This window comes from Nomascus leucogenys, chromosome 18 (genome assembly GCF_006542625.1).
Source record: "Nomascus leucogenys isolate Asia chromosome 18, Asia_NLE_v1, whole genome shotgun sequence".
Lineage (NCBI taxonomy): Eukaryota > Metazoa > Chordata > Mammalia > Primates > Hylobatidae > Nomascus > Nomascus leucogenys.
Genome location: NC_044398.1, coordinates 12,603,871 through 12,616,084, shown reverse-complemented (window position 1 = coordinate 12,616,084; position 12,214 = coordinate 12,603,871).

Here is a 12,214-nt window from a genome sequence, read left to right as displayed (position 1 = left end):
ACAAAATACTAGCTAACTGAATCCAACACCATATCAAAAAGATAATCCACCATGACCAAGTGGGTTTCATACCAGGGATGCAGAGATGATTCAACATAAGCAAGTCAATAAATGTCATACACCACATAAACAGAATTAAAAACAAAAATCACATGATCATCTTAATAGACACAAAAAAGCATTTGACAAAATCCAGCATCCATTTAGGATTGAAACCCTCAGCAAAATCAGCATAGATGGGACATGCCTTAATGTATTATAATAAAAGCCATCTATGACAAATCCACAGCCAACATAATACTGACTAGGGAAAAGTTGAAAGCATTCCCCCTGAGAACTGGAACAAGACAAGGATGCCCACTCTCACCATTTCTATTCAACATAGTACTGGGAGTCCTAGCCAGAGCGATCAGGCAAGAGAAAAAAATAAAGAGCATCCAAATCAGTACAGAGGAAGTCAAACTGTCACTATTTGCTGATGATATGATTGTGTACCTAGGAAACCCTAAAGACTCCTCCAAAAAAGCTCCTAGAACTGATAAAAGAATTCAGCAAAGTTTTAGAATACAAAATTAACATACACAAATCAGTAGCTCTGCTATACACCAACAGCAACCAAGCTGAGAATCAAATCAAGAAATCAACCTCTTTTACAAAAGCTGCAAAAAATAAAATAAAATAAAATACTTAAGAAGACACCTAACCAAGAGGGTGAAAGACGTTTACAAGGAAAACTATAAAACACTGCTGAAATCAATCATAGATGACACAAACAAATGGAAACACACTCCATGCTCATGGATGGATAGAATCAATATTGTGCAATGACCATACTGCCAAAAGCAATCTACAGATTCAATGCAATTCCCATCAAGATACCACCATCATTCTTCACAGAACTAGAAAAAACAATTCACATGGAACAAAAAAGAGCCCACATAATGAAAGCAAGACTAAGCAAAAAGAACAAATCTGGAGGCATCACATTATCTGACTTCAACCTATACTATAAGGCCATAGTCATCAAAACAGCATGGTACTGGTATAAAAATAGGCACATAAACCAATGGAACAGAATAACGAACCAAGAAATAAAGCCAAATATTTACATCCAACTGATCTTTGACAAAGCAAATCAAAACATAAAGTGGGGAAAGGATACCCTATTAAACAAAGAGTGCTGGGATAATTGGCAAGCCACATGTAGAAGAATGAAACTGGATCCTCATCTCTCACCTAATACAAAAATCAACTCAAGAGGGATCAAGTAATTAAATTTAACACCTGAAACCATAAAATTCTAGAAGATAAAATCAGAAAAAATCCTTCCAGACATTGGCTTAGGCAAAGACTTCATGACCAAGAACCCAAAGCAAATGCAAAAAAAACAAAGATAAATAGATGTGACTTAATTAAACTAAAAAGCTTCTGCATGGCAAAAGAAACAATCAGCAGGGTAAACAGACAACCCACAGAGTGAGAGAAAATCTTCGCAATAAGAAAATCTTCACAATGTATACGTCCAACAAAGGACTAATATCCAGAATCTACAAGGAACTCAAACAAATCATCAAGAAAAAAACAAACAATCCCATCAAAAAGTGGGCTAAGGACATGGATAGACAATTCTGTAAAGATATGCAAATGGCCTACAAACCATATGAAAAAAATACTCAACATCACTAATGATCATGGAAATGCAAACCAAAATCATAATGAGATATCATCTCACACCAGTCAGAATGGCTATTAGTAAAAAGTCAAAAAATAATACATGTTGGTGTGGATGAGGTGAAAAGGGAACACTTTTACACTGCTGGTGGGAGTGCAAACTAGTAAAACCATGATGGAAAACACTGTGGAGATTCCTTAAACAACTAAAAGTGGAACTACCATTTGATCCAGCAGTCCCACTACTGGGTATGTACCCAGAGGAAAAGAAGTCATTATCCAAAAAAAGATACTTGCACACACATGTTTATAGTAGCACAATTTACAATTACAAAAAATGGAACCAGCCCAAATGCTATCAATCAATGATTGGTTAAAAAAAGTGATACACACACACACACACACACACACATCATGAAATACTACTCAGCCATTAAAAGGAATGAAATAATGGCATTTGCAGCAACCTTGATAGGATTGTAGGCCACTATTCTAAGTGAAGTAACTCAGGAATGGAAAACCAAATGTTGTATGTTCTCACTTATAAGTGGGAGCTAAGCTATGAAGATGCAAAGGCATAAGAATAATACAATGGACTTTAGGGACTTGGGGGAAAGGGTGGGAGGCAGTGAGGCATAAAAGATTACACACTGGGTACAGTACACACTGCTTGGGTGATGGGTGCACCAAAATCTCAGAAATCACCACTAAAGAACTGATTCTTGTAACCAAACACCACTTGTTCCCTAAAAACCTATTGAAATTTTTTAAAATGTGAAAAAGAAAAGAAAAGGCATTTATTTCTTACAATTATGGAGGCTGAGAAGTCCCAGGTCAAGGGGCTGTATCTGGTGAGGGCCTTCTTGCTGTTGGGGACTCTGTGCAGAGTCCTGAGATGGTACAGGACACCACATAGCAAAGGGACTGAGAGTGCTAGCTCAGGTCTCTCTTCCTCTTCTTACAAAGCCAGAAGTCCCAGTCCCGTGGTAATTCATTAACCCATTAACCTATTAATCCAGTAATCCATAAATGGATTAATCTATTCATTAGAGCAGAGCCCTTTTGACTCAATCACCTCTTAAAGGCACCACCTCTCAATACTGCCACATTGGAGATTAATTTTTAATATGAGTTTTAGAGGGGACAAACGTTCAAACCATAATACTGTCTAAAGACAGAATGGACACTTACAGGCAGGATATAGTGTTGGTTGCTGGAGGCATCCAATCAGATGACTTTCCATGTTTTTTCCAAGCTTAAGAATTATTACCTCTCCATTTAGTGGGTAATTATGATCAAGTTTCAGTGTTGGGGGAACAGAGACATGAAACTTGTGAAAGATACTGATGTTTGTGACAACAGGTAAATAACTAGTGTTTTCTCTTTAAACTTTGCTCTCTACAATTTGTTCAAACGGAGTGTTGTGGAAGTTGCCTAAGTCAGTGGCAGTCATTTTGCTTGTTAACAGATTCCACTGTGTCCTCCCACTCTCATATTTCTTAAAGTAAAAAATGTTAAGTGCTTACAAAAGTACCAGCACTGTGCTTAGTACTCCATATGCATTATCTTATTATATTTTCATAACAATATTTTGAGAAACCTAATACTATCATTTTGCAGATGAAAAACAGAGATGTAATAATTTTACTGAGCTCACATGACTAGTATGATTAGCAGAATAATGGTCTCCAAAGATGTCCATGTCCTATTCTCAGAACCTGTGAATATGTTACCTTTGCAGATAAGAAGAAGTTAAAGATTTGAGATGAGAAGACATTCTGGATTATCTGTGAGTCAAATATAATCACAAGAGTACTTACAAGAAGAAAACAGGAGAGACAGAGCCCGAGAAGTAAGTGTAACTACTTAAAGAGTCAGAGAGAGATTTGAAGATGCTACTGGTTTAAAGATGGAGGAAGATGCCATATCTAAGTAATGCAGGTGGCTTCTAGAAGCTGAAAAAGACAAGGAAACAGATACTCCCTTAGAACCTCCGGAAAGAACACAGCACTGCCAACACCTTAATTTTAGCATAGAAAACTCATTTCAGACTTCTAACTCCAGAACTGAAAGGTACTAAATTTGTAGACTTAGGGTTGTCTAAGGCAGGAGGAAGGAAATTGTGATTTAGATAAAAAGGGGATAGTAAGTAAGAAGACACAAATGGTGGAAATGGTATAGGCTGAGTAAGTGGTAGGGATTCAAAGACAAACTTCACTCACTTCACAGTTTTACCTGGAGTATTAGACCCTTGGCCAATGTGGACATTTCAGCCGGAGGCATCAAAGCAACAAAACTCTTGCAAAATTTGCTGGCAACAATGAGGGGTGGCTGAACCTTTCATGGGAACATTTATTTTCATAGATTCTCATTTGTCTCAAACCAATTTAAAAGAAGTTGGCTCATGACGTGAACCACGTGTAATAAACATACTGTTCTGATTGGCTTGCCACTAGTGGGAGTTCATTTTCACACTAAAACTCAATATGCACTTGGACACAGCCATTGTCTCCAATCATGCTCTTTCGGTAATATTCCTGACTGTCTCAAACATGCTTTAGTGAATCTTCCCATTAGGCATTCTTAATCATGAAATACTGACTGCTACCACATTTGCTATGATCACTTGACAACGACGAGTGAGGCAAATCTTTTATATAGTTATGAACTAGATTTACTCTTGATTGTGACCCCTACACAATCATGTTTGTTGGAAGCACCCCAAATTCTGACTAAGGAGCTTGCATCAACAAGTTAGTAGTCACAAAATGGTCTTGAACCAATAGATTCAATAGCCTTGATCAAACTTTCCCTTCTTTTGGACTCAGGTAAAGGGAAAACTACCTAACTCCTTTTTTCTCCAGTTTGGTTTCTCATCTGTTATACAGACTACAGTAATAATTTGTGATTAGCTAAATTAACAGTTATCTTGAAAATTATCAGAAAATACCCATTATGCTTACAATAATTCACAAGTCTAAAAGTACCATAAATTATCCTTACAAGAACATTCACAGGGAAATGAAATGAACAGACTAAGCTTGACTGAAATCGGGTTAATGGGGTTTACTTGTGGAGGGGAAAAGGTGCCTGTGGCCTAAGAGTGAAATATTCTCCACACTTATCAAAAAAGTGAAAAATTATTAAAATGAGCCTGGCAGTTTGCCACATGCAATGCTCTCGCTAACTGAACTAGATATTCTAATGACCAATTTTTTCACCAGGACAAAGAATAAAAACTAAGCCCTGGAGAAGAGATTTAGGAGTAATCAGTTCTATAATTTGAACAAATAGTGTTCCAACGTTACCAAAAGCATTTCTGTACAAAACAGATCCCATGGCAACCAAAATCTTCAATCTAAGATGGAGGCTGTTTTTCAGCAGCTTGCACATTCTGCCCCAATTGTAAAGGGCTGGGTGAACAATCAAAAAAGATTTATTGAGTGTCCAGTATGTGCTGGGCCCCATGCTAAATGCTACAAGGAATCCAAAACATGTATAACTCAAGGAGCTTAGGATCTAGTTGCTTAAATCAGTGATGAACCTTAACATGTCATCTGTGCTAAGTGAGTATAGGGACAAAACAAAATCACTGGCCAGGGACAAATCAAAGGTCACCAAATAGGTCAATCCAAGCCAACATACATATAGAAAGCAAGGTCAGGGTAAACTGAGGGTATGAGCCAGAGAAATATTCATTATCAACCAAACGCTAATGAAATACCCACTCTCTCCCAGCACTGTGCTAGGCATCAAGGAAACACCATGAGTAGGACACAGTCTCTGCTCTTTAGGGTATGGACAGCTGGGTACAAATAATGATTGCCACATGCTTACTACACAGAGGGCATCAGAGGAGGAGCTCTCAGCCCTGTCAAGATTGGTCAGGGAAGCCTTCCTGAAACAGGAGAGATTGAAGGCAGATCTCGAAGGAGAAACAGGAGTTTGTCAGGTACTCAAGGGATTTTAGTGAGGTCATTCTGGGCAAAGGACATTCTGGGCAAAGGGAATAACATGTACAAGAGAGCACGGGCCAGAAGGAAACGTCAAGTACCATAGTTTATTGCGTCTAAGACACATAATTTTTCACATGTTAACATTTTTAAAGTTAGGGTCTATCTTTCATGGATGACAAGTCATAGTTTAGTTGACAGTGCTCCCCCTCCCTGACCTTCCTTTGTGGAATATAAAAGAGTGGTGTGTCTTAGAAACAATAGTGCATTCGATTTGGTGAAATATGGTTATCCATTTTTGGCTTGAACACACAGAGGCATGGTAAATGACTGGCTAGGATAACAACACACCAGAAAAGCATTAGGGCTCACACCTAAAAGAGTTTCTCTCTTTTTACTTCAAGAACTTGTGTTCCTTTGAAAGGTTTTAAGCAACCTTGTGCACCAGATCACTCCTGAGGCAGAAAGACCAGTTAGAAGGCTCATGACATACACTGTCCTGGCAAGAATTAAGAGCGCCTTGTCTAAAGGCATAGCAATGGAAACAGGGGGATAAAGTTCAAGAACTGTTTGAAAGGTTGAATCAATAGGGATTCATGACAGACTGAATGGAAAGTAGGGGAGTAAGGTTTCTGATCTGAAGAGTTTGATGGGCAGAGGTATCAGTCATCAACATTGGGAATATGAAATGGAGAATGGGGCCAAGGGGAGGAAGAGGAAGCAGGGTGGGGCTGTGATGCCTGTAGGAAATATAGATAGGGATCCAAAGTTAGCATTCGCTGTGTGGGCCTGAGGATAGAAGAAAAATCTAGAGAACCTAGAGTCTTGAGGTTCAGTGATACAATATATGAATATTAGCTGCAGCTTTTGGCATGGTTGAGTTTCTCCAGGAAGAGAATATTGGATGTACTGGATGAAAAAGGCAGTAGGCTAATGGATAAAACCCAGAGAGATCCAATGCAAAAGAAACAGGTAGAGAGGAAAAGGTAATCCTCACGCCCTTCCTGATGATCTAGTTTGCATAAACAAAAAAAATCTGCAGACAGCATCACTTCTGGGAAATTACCCCTAGATATCTTCTTGTTTATTTTCTATCAGCTTGATTTTCCTTTCAGTCTCTTGGTTTATGAATTACTAGTTCAGTACCACAGTTTTAGTAGTAGAGTAGGATAAAAATTCAAGAAAAACAAACAAACAAAAAAAACAAAAAGAACTCTTAAAGGCAATACCAAAGGCTCAGGCAGGCAGTGAAATTCAGAGGTCAAGAGCAGTTAAAACGAAAATGCCAACGCACAGAAGAAAGGTGGAAAGATGCATGAAATTCTAAAGATATGAATTTATCTAAAGATAAATTCACTTAATTTGATTCTTGAACCCATCCTCCCTGGGAAGTTCAAAAGAGTCCTAACTTGTCTTTATTCCAGCATTACCACAACATCTATCATGTAATTGAATCAACAAACGAATTTAGCCTAGTCAACGTCCATCTTGCCTTCACTGTGCTCATTCCTTCAGTTTCCCACGTAGCATACTCTAATGGAAAGAATAAAACATTTACAGCCAGCAAGATCTGGTTCAAATTTTCACTTTGCCACATACTAGGTGAGTGGATTTGGGCAAATTCTTCAATCACTTTTTCTCAATGTTTCCAGTTGCAGAATGAAGAAACACTTTTCATGGTTGTTGTACAAAATGAGTGCTCAATATTTAGAGCTTAAATTCACATTAGTTTTTGAACTCAAGTAAAAGTCACTTTAGAGCCCATGTTCAAATCCAAGAAGGCTATTCTCTGACCACCACTTTGGCACATAGCAGATCCCATCTTGCCCTAATTTGGTTTTAGGAAACGGCTGATTTTTCAGAGACTGTATTGCAAATGTGAGGGATAAAAGATGCATAAACTTCCCTCAAGGAATTTACTATCAAGAAATAAAATATAAAACATTTAAAAATAACTAATAAACACAGGTATATTTATCTGTATATTCACAAGTCCATGAGTGCATAGAAAAAAAGCATGAAAAGACACACATCAAAATTGTAACAGTAATTCTTTCAGAGTAAAATGTGGTACTGGGAGATTTTATTATACTGTATGAATTTTACACAATGAAAATGGGTTAAAAATTAAATAAAATGAGAGATCCAAAGGAAAAAAAAAGACAACTAGTAAATGGAGCAGCATAAAGGAAAGAGGTCCCTTTAGCCAATAGTTTTCAGAAAATGTTTCACAGATAAAGGGGGTATTTCAAATGAGGCTTCAATTTTGGGTGGTTGTTAGGTGGGCAGATAGATGGAGGAAAGGCATTCCTGGTTAGGATAACAGCAAGACAAAGACAGAGGTGGGACTGCCCAGACCAGCTTAAGAGATGGTGAAGACAGTAGTGTACTGGAAACACTATTTGAGTAGACAGTATAGGACACAAGATTAGGATACTAAACTGATGGTAGATAATGGACGAGGTTGAATATCGGGCTAAAATATTTAGAGTTTTAGTGCCCAAACTCGCATATTCCAGGAACTTTATGAAACCTTCAGACTGTCTCCATTACAAAATTAATTCTGAATTCTAATCATATTTTAGATGGTTTCAGCTAAACCATCAGGACTAGTCGCCAAAAAGAAAAGCCCAGCCTGGGCATGTTGCCATTGTAATTCCATAGGCATGGGAGCCATGGAAGGTTCTTGAGCAGTAGAAAAATGTGTTAGGAGTATCTCTCTATGGAAGTAAAGACAGTGCTTTCAAGGAGCATTGTTGTGAGATAAATACAGCTTTGTTTACAGTTTATTTTTCCCTCACACCTGCCACACTGTGAAGGAGGGTTTGGTGTCTCTTTTGTCTGACTCATCACCCACTGATTAGCTCGGGCATGAGGGAGGCAGCTGCAAGTGCTGGGGGAAAGGCACAGACTAGAGCGAGTTCCAGATTCAGTGTGACCTGGACCAACCCAGTCTGAGCTGTTTGATTTGCATTCAAAAGATGAAACAAGATTCTGTTGTTTTAAGATGACAAAACGTCACCAAGTATTCTAGATTCAATGTGAATAAGAAGATACATATATATCTTATAAGGTAGGTGCCCTTATTTTCCACATTTTTAAAATGGGTAAACAGAAGCACAGAGTATCAAATAACATGCTGGGAGTCACAAAGACTACTTAGGGGCCAAATCTTCATTTGAACCCTGGCAGTCTGACTCCAGGTTCCATGGCCTTAGCCATCATGCCGTGGTGCTGTTTGAATTTTATGCAATGAGGATGTGTTTGTATTTTGAAATTCCCTTATCTTCACCCATATCTATTTTCTTTCCAGGCTAGCTTCTCTTCAGGTTGTGAATCCGGTTCTTTCCAGCTCCTTCAGTACTTTATCAACTGCTTCTCAGTCTCTCTTTCCAGAGGCGCCTTCCCCTGATACTTGCCCAGATAATCTCCAATCTTAAGAAGCAAAATCATTTACGTGCACTCGAACTCTCCTCCTCTCTCTCCCCTTCTTTCACCATCAGGCTTCTCGGAAGATTAATCTGAATTATTCTTCCTGGACACCTGAGCATCTTGCAGAGTGGTTTCTATCTATTTCAAACCTCTACTGCAGCCACTTTCTTAGAAGCTACCTGAGGCTTTGTAACCACCACCATCCCATGACTTTTTTTGCCCCCGTTTTGCCAAACGTCTCTGTTGCATTTTACCCTGTGGACCTTACTTTCCTTGGGATTCTCTGCTCTCTTGAGGGCCATGACATGGCAACCTCTTGCTCACGCTCGTTCCTGTATTCCCACTCTGCTAACCTTGCACTCTGGATCCTCCTGCCCATGAGTAGGTGTTCTCCCCAACAGCCTGTCCTTGGCTCTCTCCTCCTCATCGCTGCGCCTGCTTCCCATGATGATCTCGCCCACACCCACATCTTAAATCATTACCTCCCTTTGCATTTCTGTTTCTAGTTCCAGCCCCCTCTGACATCTACAGTTGCATTCCCAACCTACTGCCGAACAACTCGATCTGGAGGATCAACATGTTGCAAAGAAAGCCCAGGTGTACCCCCTAGAACTCTCATTTCACATGGGAGGGCCTGACTGTCAGTTGAGGACCTGGGATGAACAACTCTAGGATTAGTGCAATTTTCATTCTGCTTGCAAGAACTATCACTTAAAATGGTGACTCATTGCTCATAGCTCAGTGAATGTAAAAAATTAACAGGGAATATGAAGTGTAAACATGAATCAGATGGAGGAAGAAAGAACAGTTCATATTTTATATCGGCTGTTTAATGACTAATCAGGACACATTTTCATGTATTGCTGATGTATTCCTTTCCCTGTCAATGGTTTCAAAAGAGCCATCATAATTTACCCTATTCTGTAACTTCTACAATCTCTTAGAATGAAGGTCTCCTGGAATCTCTTCAGATGAAAATGTATTGGGCAGCTCTCTTTCAAACAACACATTTGAGACTGTTTTCTCTTCTTTGATTAAGATCATGAAGAACCTTTACTCTGGTGACAAAATTAGAGTTTAGTAGCAAACCAGAAGTAACTAAAAACCTATATCCATTAGAATTGTCCCTTTTAGCACAACCAAAACTATAGAATAGAGAATGGGAAAGAACTCTTTAGGCAAAAGAAACTCATACAAAACAGACAGTAGATTGTTCTCTTTGTGAAGGTCTCCAAGAATGGACACTCCATGTTCTTCCTTGGTAACTCATTCCAGCAATTAAACAACTGTTATGAATCCTTGGAACTAAAAGTAAGAGGTTTAAATTACATGCAGAAATACTTAAATGAGTTTTGGTCTGATGTGCACAGGATCTGTTTCAGAACTATTGAGTCAAGCTGGTCCTCTTGGTTTCTCCCTGATAAAGTTCTCATGGATGTGTTGTAAGGAAGCAAGGAAGCTCTGGGCCTCCTCTATCCCCCAACATTGACCAGGGAGGAAATCATCCTGAGGGCAGTGAGTTATAGGTCCTGCAACACAGTGAGTTCATTAAATGTGTGAGTGAGTGAGTGAGTACACACACAAAAGAGGGGCAGAGGGAAGGCAGAAAGGTGGAAGGAAGGGGTTCTAGAAGAATTCAGATTATCAAGGGCTTGACTGATGGGCATTGGGACGACAGGGATACCTAAGAGGTTAATAAGCAACTGGTTGGAGGCTGTAATCAGTAAACAGTCTGTCTTTCTCAATTGGGCAGGCTCTAATTAACCTTTCGATATTTCCATTCATGGTGTCATTCTTTTGTGGTACAAACCCTCAGAAACTCCTCTCCAGGCCTTCTAGGCCTTCTTCTGCAGTGGAGAGAACCAAAACCACATGTACTCTGTCTCTTATCACTGCTTACCTAATTTGCATGTGGCTTTTCCCAAAAGAAGGGGTCTTTGGCCAGGGAAACCAGGAATGGAGTCCACACAGTGCCTTGAACAAGAACTGTGTCTCTGTTTAGTCAGTGTCTGATCAAGTTCTTGGCTATCCTTGCTTTTGTGGTTAAAAGAGAGTAAATCATTCCACAGATCTGCCTGTTTCCTCTTAATATGTGTTCAACTCTCTGTTTCTCCCGGTTAACTGTAATCTCTCTCCTACTTTCTACAGATCCTACCTCTGAGTGAGACTGCCCGCTATGCAGTTGCCTTGCCTGTAGTGCATACTTAGCAAGCATTTGTTAAACAGAAGAATGAATAAATGAATGAATGAGTGAAAATCCTAATCCTATCATCAGTCATGTCAGCACCTTCATCTTTTTTCTTAGTAAGAGTCAAATCAATCCTCGTGCTTTGCCAACTTTTCACAGAGAAGGCTTAGATTCGAAATCTCTGTAGACGTAATAGATTTTCTGCTTTCTTTCCTTTCTCCATTTCAACATTCAGAAAGCTCACACTGGAAGATAACAGGGCCCTTTCTGAGATTCTTCCTGTCTTCCAAAATCTTTTCCAGGGGAACAGAGCTGCACCAGCCTCGGGTGCCCAGAGGGTATCTGTCTTTCGCTCCAAGAGGAAGGCAAAGCAGTTTGTTCATCTCAGCCTCCTTACCCCCCAGAGGCCTGGTTTGGCTCTGCATTCACAGACACGTGCCCTCTCTTCCTCAACACATCATGACCTGGAGCACGGGAGAAGGTCATGCAACATAGTCAACAGGTCTAGCCTCAGCTTCCCAATACCCACACACATAAAGTTAAAGGGAAAGCAATGAACAACACTGGTTGGGGGTGTCCTTGGAAACCAACGGCCTCCATGGCTGACCAACAGCCAAGGCTCCACTCGACCTCAGTGGAGGACCTGAACTCTGACCCTTAGCCTATTACTGAGCAGTGGTGTGATCTTGGATAAAAAACTGAACCTCTCTTGTTTCTTCTTCCATGAAATGGACATAAATAAAATTTTGCCACTAAGAACATACAATTTCTGTGAAAACCAAAATGATGTAAAATCATAGCCAGGAGTGAATGAAGTCACAGGGGAATATAGAAGAAAAATGATTTGCCCAAATTTCCAAAGCATTTTTTCAGAGTTGCATCCAAACTAACTCCAGGACTCAACTACTCCATTTGGAGGGTCTCAGACTCCCAACCTCCTCCATCTTTCCATATCTGTGGGTGAAAACTC